Consider the following 10,634-nt stretch of genomic DNA (forward strand, 5'->3'; position numbering starts at 1 on the left):
TCATTTGTTAGAATATAATTCCTTCTACTGTCAAAGCAAAAAGTGGAAAGTTAGACAGGTGTAAGGCATGAAGCTACTTTCAAAATGTTATTCTTGGCAGTTCACTCTATTCTGGGTCAATCCAATCTTAGCGTGGGTATTGGATGACGTTGAAGAAGAAGACATTCAAATCATAATAGCTTTGAAGAAAAGCAAAGAGTTTGATTAGGGAAATGGAAATTAAGTCTTATGTGAAGAGATTGAGGGAACAGAGTATGTTTAGCCTTGAAGAAAGATGAATGGCAGGAGATATGATATGAGTAAAGGGTACCATGCCAGAGAGAGCTATATCTATTTTCTAATGTCCAAGAATAAAGGTAAGGAATACTAGGAAAGAAGATGCCTGCTGAATCTTGTCGTTAGAACCAGTTCTTTAGGGAGGAAATGGGCTTGTCTTCAAGAAAAGATAGATGGACATTTGTTGGGAATGCTTTCACTTGGATTCCTACAAACCCCTCCTGCATAGGGTTGGATTTGAAGTGGACCCATCTATCTCTAGAATGTTCACTTTCTAGTTTAAGATGTTGTACAAAGTTTCTCAGCTGTGAGCAGTTTTGGTGAGCATGGTCCCAACAATTTAGGTGCTCATGGGAGAGAATGAAGGAGAAGGGATGGAAGGAGGAGAGGTGTTGGTGATGAAACTACTCTCCCCTGTTGATGGGAGCAAGGCCTTATGGAACACCTACTTTTCAGAGATTTCCATCCCAAGTTTTTGGTAAATGGATTGTCTCTTTCCAGAGGCAAAGAAACTGATAAAATTGAAAACAATATGGAATGACAATATTGCCACAATGCTCCATGACATTACCATAATGAACCATGGCCATTGCCTCTTTGGTCTGTCTGAAGCTGCCAGTGGGAACTGGGACCAAGTTTTTTGCTTGGGGGTATTTCCCCCCTCCTTTAAAAAAAAATTTCTACAAAATACTTACCATAGACTGTATTTGCCCAATAGAAAGATGAGGTTTTCCCCCATGAACTGGGAAGGATCATCTTATATTTGCTGTTAAGAACAGAAGAATTTACTGAAAACACAAATAAGCAAGGTATACAAAAGGCTGCCAACTGAGCTGCTGCAAAGTGGCTGTCTTGGAAGATTAGCATGAAGATTGGCCATTGTTTTGGAGGGGTGCCCAGATGATGAAGGAAACACTTCTTGAAGGACCTACACAGAGCTTCTCTCTCTTTCCTCCATCCTTAGCAGTTGTCTCTTCTTCTCACCTCATCTCCATCCATGTCCACTCCTCTGTTTCTCTCTCCTTTCTTTCCCAGTGCTGTTATCCTTCCCCCTCCCATTTCCTTCCTGCTTTCTTGTTCTTTTTTGTTGTTCTTGCTGTAAGGGTGGGGAGTGTGTGTCTGCCCATATATGTATGCATACTTGTGTGACAGAGGGAATGGTTGGTATATGCATGTGGGGATCGATTAATTTTATAAATGGGATCCTTGAATTATATATCAGCAGATAGCAGTATTTGGTTGACCTTGTTTGGGCTTGGAAGCTAACCAGAGGCAGAGCTGATTGATAACCAGGTGGGAGACCACCAGGGTATACCATGTCTATATAATTGACTGGGGAATTGAAAAACATCCAGGAAGAGAAGAATGGCAAGTCAATTCTGTACTATTGTCAAGTAAATTACACTCATGTAGTTTTCAGGAAATGAGCTCAACTCAAGGGCATCTTTATCTTTATCTTTCTTTTATTGGCAATTAATGTTAATTCATACTTATTAATTCAATTAATAATTGCAGTTTGGGGAGATGTAGCAGGTATATGTTCATATCCATCCACATATATTGATGTGTCACATTCAAATATTTTTGGAGCAGAATCTCATGGGTAGGTTTCAGCTGATTAACAGTCCTAGGTTTAAAAGGAGAATAGAAGGGCACTACACACAACTTTTATTTGGATTTATTTTATTTATTTTCTGTTTAATCTTCCTGCAATTGGGAACTCATCTTCAATTTTGTGTTATCTTCCTTTTGGGTAAATGTGGCAAAAAAATTACTCAATCAAATGGGCCCAAATAAATTCAGAAGTCTTAACCACCAATGGGTTAAATACCCAATAACATGCTTTGTTTTACAAGTTGAAGTGACATCTCTTTTTCTACTGCTTGAAGGAACAGGTTGAATATCACACATGCTTATAAGGCAAGTAGAAGATTTGGAAGGATCTTCAGTATCTGAAGATATATCAATATCTTCATATCCCTGGTGGCATAGATGTCTGATGCAAACCAAGATAATGCAAAAATAGCAAAATGTGGACCATGTCATCACAATGTGAACCTTGGGCTTTTCTACTTGCATCTTGTACTTTTGGGCATAATGATGTATGTCATGAGGTTTTCATTGTGCCATTATGATGCATGTTTCATCATTTACCCCTATCCTCCCTGTGTATACCTATGCTTGGGAAGTGGAGGCTTCAGGTCCAGTACAGTTGCATATACTTGTTGAACTGGGTGCCCTGGATGGTGAACACAAGGGAACAAAAGTGACATACTTGTGTCAGACACCATGCACAAATTACACAATCACATAATTTGTACATTGACATCGTGGCACGTATGCCCTCATTTTGACACTCTTGCGACTTGCAATGAACACATCCACTGGGCACCAGCTACACTGGAACACTGGTATACCTTGGAGTCCCCACTGCAATCAACCTACAGTGCCTCTTCTGATGCCTTCCCCTTTCAAAGGCAACTATGCTTGCTGGTGAGAATGGCTTTTTTCCTCCTTCCAAATCCATTTCAGCATGGGAAACGGGTGGAGCAGTTGATTGAGGCATCTTTGGAAGGCATGCACCTTTGTCAAGTGTGCAAAGGTGCCAAACAGGGTGCTTATTTTATTTATTTTATTAGATTTGAAAGGCTGCCCAACTCACATAGTTAGAAAGAGAAAAACAATGAAAAATAAAAGAACCTAAGGGACCAGACAAAAGCATGCATTACATTACAAAAAGACATGCCAGGAGCTCCACAAACAACCTAAGTCCAGCCCTGAAAGCAAAACCATGTTTTTTGTTTTTTGTTTTTTTATTTAATTTATTTTATATCCCACCTTTCTTATCTTTATAAATAACTCAAGGTGGAGAACATACCAAATACTCCTTCCTCCTCCTGTTTTCCCCACAACAGCAACCCTGTGAGTTGAGTTGGGCAGAGAGAGAGTGACTGGCCCAAGGTCACCCAGCCAGCTTTCATGCCTAAGGTGGGACTACAGTCTCCTGTCTTCTAGCCCAGCACCTTAACCACTAGGCCAAACTGGCTCAAAGACTTTTCGAAGACTTACAGAACCCTTGTAGGGTGGGAGCCATACAGATTTCTGGGGATGCTTTTCCAGAGAGGAGGTGCTGTGACAGAGAAGGTACTGCTTCCAGACTCCCATTAGATGGCCTTGTCTGATAGAAGGGACCACAGCACCCCACTCTGCCTGGTCTTATGGGGTGGGCAGAAACCACTGGGAACAAGTGGTCCCTTAATAGATGTTGGGCTGAGCCAGACTAGTTCTCAGTGAAAAAGTCACGCAGACATTGACAGAAGTTTTATTGTCTTTATTGTCATTTCTTTGATTGTTGTAAGCTGCCCAGAGTTGTTGGGAGACATGCACCATACATGTTTAATAAATTATTAAGTGCTATTAATGGGAAAACAGAACCCCATTAAATTGTGAAAAAAGTGGTTGTTGTTGTTTATTCGTTTAGTCGCTTCCGACTCTTCGTGACTTCATGGACCAGCCCACGCCAGAGCTTCCTGTCAGTCGTCAACATGCCCAGCTCCCACAGGGATGCGTCCATCACCTCTAGAATATCATCCATCCACCTTGCCTTGGTCGGCCCCTCTTCCTTTTGCCCTCCACTCTCCCTAGTATCAGCATCTTCTCCAGGGTGTCCTGTCTTCTCATTATGTGGCCAAAGTATTTCAGTTTTGCCTTTAATATCATTCCCTCAAGTGAGCAGTCTGGCTTTATTTCCTGGAGGATGGACTGGTTTGATCTTCTTGCAGTCCAAGGCACTCTCAGAATTTTCCTCCAACACCACAGTTCCAAAGCATCGATCTTCCTTCTCTCAGCCTTCCTTATGGTCCAGCTCTCGCAGCCATATGTTACTATGGGGAACACCATTGCTTTAACTATGCGGGCCTTTGTTGTCAGTGTGATGTCTCTGCTTTTAACTATTTCATCGAGATTTGTCATTGCTCTTCTCCCAAGGATTAAGCATCTTCTGATTTCCTGACTGCAGTCAGCATCTGCAGTAATCTTCGCACCTAGAAATACAAAGTCTTTCACTGCTTCTACATTTTCTCCCTCTATTTGCCAGTTATCAATCAAGCTGGTTGCCATAATCTTGGTTTTTTGAGGTTTAGCTGCAAGCCAGCTTTTGCACTTTCTTCTTTCACCTTCATCATAAGGCTCCTCAGTTCCTCTTCGCTTTCAGCCATCCAAGTGGTATCATCTGCATATCTGAGATTGTTAATGTTTCTTCCAGCAATTTTAACTCCAGCCTTGGATTCCTCAAGCTCAGCTTGTCACATGATGTGTTCTGCATACAAGTTGAATAGGTAGGGTGAGAGTATACAGCCCTGCCATACTCCTTCCCAATCTTAAACCAGTCCGTTGTTCCATGGTCTGTTCTTACTGTTGCTACTTGGTCGTTATACAGATTCTTCAGGAGGCATACAAGATAACTTGGTATCCCCATACCGCTAAGAACTTGCCACAATTTGTTATGGTCCACACAGTCAAAGGCTTTAGAATAGTCAATAAAACAGAAATAGATGTTTTTCTGAAACTCCCTGGCTTTTTCCATTATCCAGCGGATATTGGCAATTTGTTCCCTAGTTCCTCTGCCTTTTCTAAACCCAGCTTGTACATCTGGCAATTCTCGCTCCATGAATTGCTGAAGTCTACCTTGCAGGATCTTGAGCATTACCTTACTGGCATGTGAAATGAGTGCCACTGTTCAATAGTTTGAACATTCTTTAGTATTTCCCTTTTTTGGTATGGGGATATAAGTTGATTTTTTCCAATCGGATGGCCATTCTTGTGTTTTCCAAATTTGCTGGCATATAGCATGCATTACCTTGACAGCATCATCTTGCAAGATTTTGAACAGTTCAGCTGGGATGCCGTCGTCTCCTGCTGCCTTGTTATTAGCAATGCTTCTTAAGGCCCACTCAACCTCACTCTTCAGGATGTCTGGCTCTAGCTCACTGACCACACCGTCAAAGCTATCCCCGATATTGTTATCCTTCCTATACAGGTCTTCCGTATATTCTTGCCACCTTTTCTTGATCTCTTCTTCTTCTGTTAGGTCCTTGCCATCTTTGTTTTTGATCATACCCATTTTGGCCTGGAATTTACCTCCGATGTTTCTAATTTTCTGGAAGAGGTCTCTTGTCCTTCCTATTCTAATGTCTTCTTCCACTTCCGCGCATTGCTTGTTTAAAAATAATTCCTTATCTCTTCTGGCTAACCTCTGGAATTTTGCATTTAATTGGGCATATCTCCCCCTATCACTGTTGCCTTTTGCTTTCCTTCTTTCTTGGGCTACTTCTAGTGTCTCAGCAGACAGCCATTTTGCCTTCTTGGTTTTCTCTTTCTTTGGGATGTATTTTGTTGCCGCCTCCTGAACAATGTTGTGAACTTCTGTCCACATTCATCTGTTTTCTATAACATTTATGTCCATAAGCAGGGAGGAATCAGCATATTCAAATTTTATGAGGGCAGGGGGAAGAAACTGCTTTCGCAACATTTTATTGCCCTCTTAAAAAAGTAAGAACATAATTTCAAGCAAATGTATCGATAAAATATAAAAACAGAATTAAAACCTGACACATGAAATATGCTTTAGAAATGCCAGAGTTAGGAGGCAAGCTTAGGACATGCTTATATATATTCTTCCACCAATATTAATTTGCTGAGTGATGCTCCAAGTTTTAACAATCTAAGGGGGAAAAAAAATCACGGAATGATAAAGGTTGCATCAAAAAGACAAAAAGAGAATTTGGCTATTTATCAAGACCAAAAGTCTAACGAGGCAGCTATTTACAATTTTAAAAGCCTAGGAAAAAATCTTCAAAAAGCTCCAACACATTTGGCTTACACATGCTCATCAATATGCTCCATTTGGCACAGTTCACTTTAGATTTTAAGTATCTGGAACAAACAGATTTACATATTGCAACAATTTTGATAGGATTAGCAAAAAGGGAGCCAATGACAGCAGTGCTTTTTGGCGCTTAGATGCTAGAGCCCCATGCTGAATTCTAGTAGAACATATGCTCAGTCAGGTCTCAGGCTATTAAGGCCTTATTTATGTTCTTTAGAACTGCTATTTATTTAAGATTATTATTGTAAGTACCATATCACTATATAGGGCAAATACCAAATAATCTTAAATAAACCCTCAGCAGTAATGCCAGTGTTTGGGAACACTTTGGGTTTGTTTCCTTAATAGTCAATATTTGGCAGGTTCTTTTTGTAAGAGTGAATGTCCTTCCAGGATGCATCAGACATCAGGGGTTCTGTGAAACCTAAACACACCAGAAGCTCATCAAACACTGTTCTGAGCCTTCTGGAGGAGACCAAAGAAGACTGTGCTAGACAGAAGTTGTGTTCATGCAACATGTTCATTCATGGTTTAACTGAACCATGTTTCACTGAGTTCACCCAATTGCTTGCATACAGGATTCACACAATATACTGAATGAGTTCACCTTATTGGCTGGGTTCTCACAACAAAATAAGCCTCAAACTAGTAAAGAACATTTTGGCCAACTATGTCGTTAAACCAATGCCATTGAACCTGAAGGGGAAGCATACACATGGAAACAATAATAGCCATAAAAATCATCAGTGATGTGAATTCAGTCTTAGTCATGCTTGGAACTGAAATGCAAAAGTGCCAGCCTGGATCAGAACTGCACTGAAACACAGATCACTCACTCAAATCCTTCATTCCCCTCCCTATTTCCTTTAAGAGAACATTTCAGTTCAGTTATAGAAAACTGAAGTTGTGCTTTGTTTTACTAATTTCTTGGGAACATTCTAAAATCTCTCTTCCCTATTTCCAAACTGAACTATTAGGAATTCTTTATTATTATTATTATTATTATTATTATTATTATTATTATTATTATTTATTATTAATTAAAACCATATACAAGGTTTTTCACATTAATAATAATAATGTGAAAAACCTTGTATACGGACAGTTCACTGCAACTTTGAGTTCATTCATACTACTGTCTCTCTACTTTATGAGCATATCCTATTCTATCACAGTGCTATGAAATTCCTATTTTGCTTTATTATTTTGCTTTCAATTATTGTTTTAAACAATAGCACATGTGCCCATCAAAGCATAGGGGCAGGAAGAGGAAAAATAGAAAAATGGACCAAAGAATCTAACCACTGCAGCAAATGATATATGCTCCCATTTGGGAATTAGCATTATACATTCTGCTAGTTAAACTTTAATTTAAAGAGACAAGGATGCAGGGTAGAGCAAATAAATATAACAACAAAGGAATGGCATGGGAGAAATTCTGCTGTGCCAACTAATTTAAAACCAACTCATTTAATCCACCTTACAAAGACATATCTAAGGTCAGTAGTTTATGATACATATGGAGAATCAACCAAAGCAGTTTCCTCACTAATTAAAGGTAGGAATCATTGTCTGTGGTCCACATCACTGGCTTCCAGATGTCAATGAGGAGAATACACATTCCTACATTTTCCTTCGTATGCTATATCCTTCCCTCACATCCGATACAAAACTAAAGGGCTAAACCAAGAATACCAAATCTGCTGTGCAGATGTAGCCCTGAAACTGATCTTTAAACAGTTAAAAAATGTGGATGGCTTCTAGAAACTCTGTCTGGAGTCTCATCACCTCCAGTTTTAATAGTGCTAGGTCCATTTTCTGAAAATGTTGATGCAGTCTTCCGGATGATGCCAGCTTCATTATGTGATAATCTCAATCATCAACAAATGAGTTATGGGAATGATTTTGCACCCACATTTAGCATAAATTGTATTTTTATGAGCACATTTCAAGTCACCACTTATTGGTACTTTAGGAGAGCTATGGAATTTTTTTCAACCAAAGAAAGTGCATCTGTAGGCATGTACACACATGCAAATAAAGATAGCTCCAACATTTTTCTTATTTATTCAAGGAGGGTTTTAGGATGTGTGATGGTATTCCACTTCACAACATATAGACTTTTGTCATCATTTTTGCATGTCACAAATTAGCTCATATATACTCTTGAAAATATCCTTGTATTGCTGTAATGATAACTAGGCTATGAGATTTGGAACCCTTGCCCATACCAATGCTCACAAAATTAAAAGAAATACTAAGTTGGTAAATAACACAACCTTGCTTCAGTGGAGGATTTTCCATACCTCAACCTTCTACATTTTTAAAGGTTTGTTTTTATCATGCTATTTGTTTATTTAGTGCAATGTTTAGAAATTCATTGAAAATTAGTATGTAAATCCATTCAATTAAATGACATCTGGGTTTTGTTGTCACTGATAACTGATTTCCAGTATGGAGGTTGGATCCATTAGATGCCACTGAGCCTGGGCCCAACCACTGCTGACTGGATGGATGAACGTTCTCCTTCTTGACTTGTCACTGGCAGTAACTCATAGCACCTCTAAGGACATTCCAGCGATCACTTTGTTCCCAACCATTCACTTCATCCATTTTCTTCCCCTTCTTCTATTTCTGCTTCTCCCAGTCTTACCAAGACTAATCCATTTTTTCTAGTGCATCATTTGCTTGCATCAGAGATATAAGTTTCTGCTTGCTGATATCAGAGATATGAGTTTCTGCTTGCTAATATGAGATATGAGATTCTGCTTGCTGATATCACCTCATAAGAAGAGTGGGTTTTTTTGGGTCAAGGGTTGATTTTTTTAATTCTTGCAGACCATGGTTCTCTTAGCAACCATCTCCACACTGATAACTTGGAGGCATTTATCTTGTTTTTCTCCTTTCTCAGTGTCCAGAGAGTATGTTCAATGAAATTACTAGCAATGCAAATATGATTTGGGGAGCATTCAGGTGAAATAATAAAGATGTATGTGTATATAGGAATGTATCTGAAGTAGGCAAAAATTAGTTCATTTAGCAGATCTAATGAAATCATTAATTACATGCTCAGAGTAGTTCAGGGAAGATATTAGTTTTAAATATGCTTGCCCAAGAAAAAGAACAAGCCAGAGTAATGTAGTTGTTTTATAAATATGGATTTGGGCTAAAATAAAAAACCTGCTTTAGTGAACCAATCTCTAAAAACTACTTACACTTAAATTTTTGTGAGTGAGAGAATTCAATAGCAGTGTCCTTCCCATCAGTTAAAAAGTTCAGGAGGATGTTGAGAGAGATGGAGTGAAGCAGACACAGACAGAAAGAGAAAGTGCAATGGGAAAATGTATGTTAATAAAATATGTATAATTTTACAAGGATATTACTGCTGATTTTTTTTTCCTGGACATTTCCCAGCTTGATTTTGAAACCAATAGCTGTTTTTTACACCTAACAAAGCTTTATGGTAGAAATGTATTTGGATTCAAATGAAGAACATACTTGAATATATCAGTACCATAGTTGTATTGATGGAATATCAACAGAAGAAAACAATTGGAGAAAAATATATAACGGTTCTAAGCAAGCTATGACAGCAAATCTGGAAATGACATAGTGGGCAACAAATTAGAAGAGGTCAGTCTACATACCAATAACAAAGAAAGAAGATTTAACAATATGTGCAAACTATTGTACGTATCCTTAACTTCATATGCTATCAGAATAATGCTTAGGATTATCCAACACAGATTAGACTCCTGCATTGAAAAAGAAATGCCAGATGATCAAGCTGGCTTTAGAAAAGGCTGAGGAACAAGTTACATTATTGCTGACGTACTCTGGATAATTGAAAAAGCCACGGGGTACCATTGATTTATTGATGCCTCACTGATTATAGAAAGGCTTTTTTTATATATAATTTTTAAAAGAAATATTTTACAAGATAAAAACAATACAAATATCAGAAACGAAACAAAGAAAATAAGAAAGATTAGAAATTCTCTTGCTTTTTGGACTGAATTCAGTCTGAACCTCTGTTGTTTAAAAGTGAAGATCACTCCTTACAATTTATCCCATTGAAATGGTATCTTTTTTTGTTTGAGGTTGTCAGTCAAAAAGAAGTACTCTTTTCATTTGTGCAGTATTCTAATCAGAATTTCTTTAAGTACAATCACATCTGCATTATTAATCTTTAGTAGTGAAATGCTGCTGCAATACAAGATTTCTGGTCTTCTTTCTGACATAATGCACAAGAATATCCCTTGGTATTTTGGTATCCCTTTCTTAGTTTTGCAAATCATGTTTTGATTCTATAGACTTTTTCAGTTTCTGCCTCCATGTCATCTTCATCCCATTCCAAAAAAATTGTTAGAGACTGAACAATATTTTCTCTAGTATCTTCTCCAGGATCCTCTGGAACTGCTCTAAATCTCAGGCAGAATTCTTTTTCTCTCAATTCCAATAATGCTAAATT

Source organism: Candoia aspera, chromosome 1 (genome assembly GCF_035149785.1).
Source record: "Candoia aspera isolate rCanAsp1 chromosome 1, rCanAsp1.hap2, whole genome shotgun sequence".
NCBI classification, from domain to species: Eukaryota; Metazoa; Chordata; class Lepidosauria; order Squamata; family Boidae; genus Candoia; species Candoia aspera.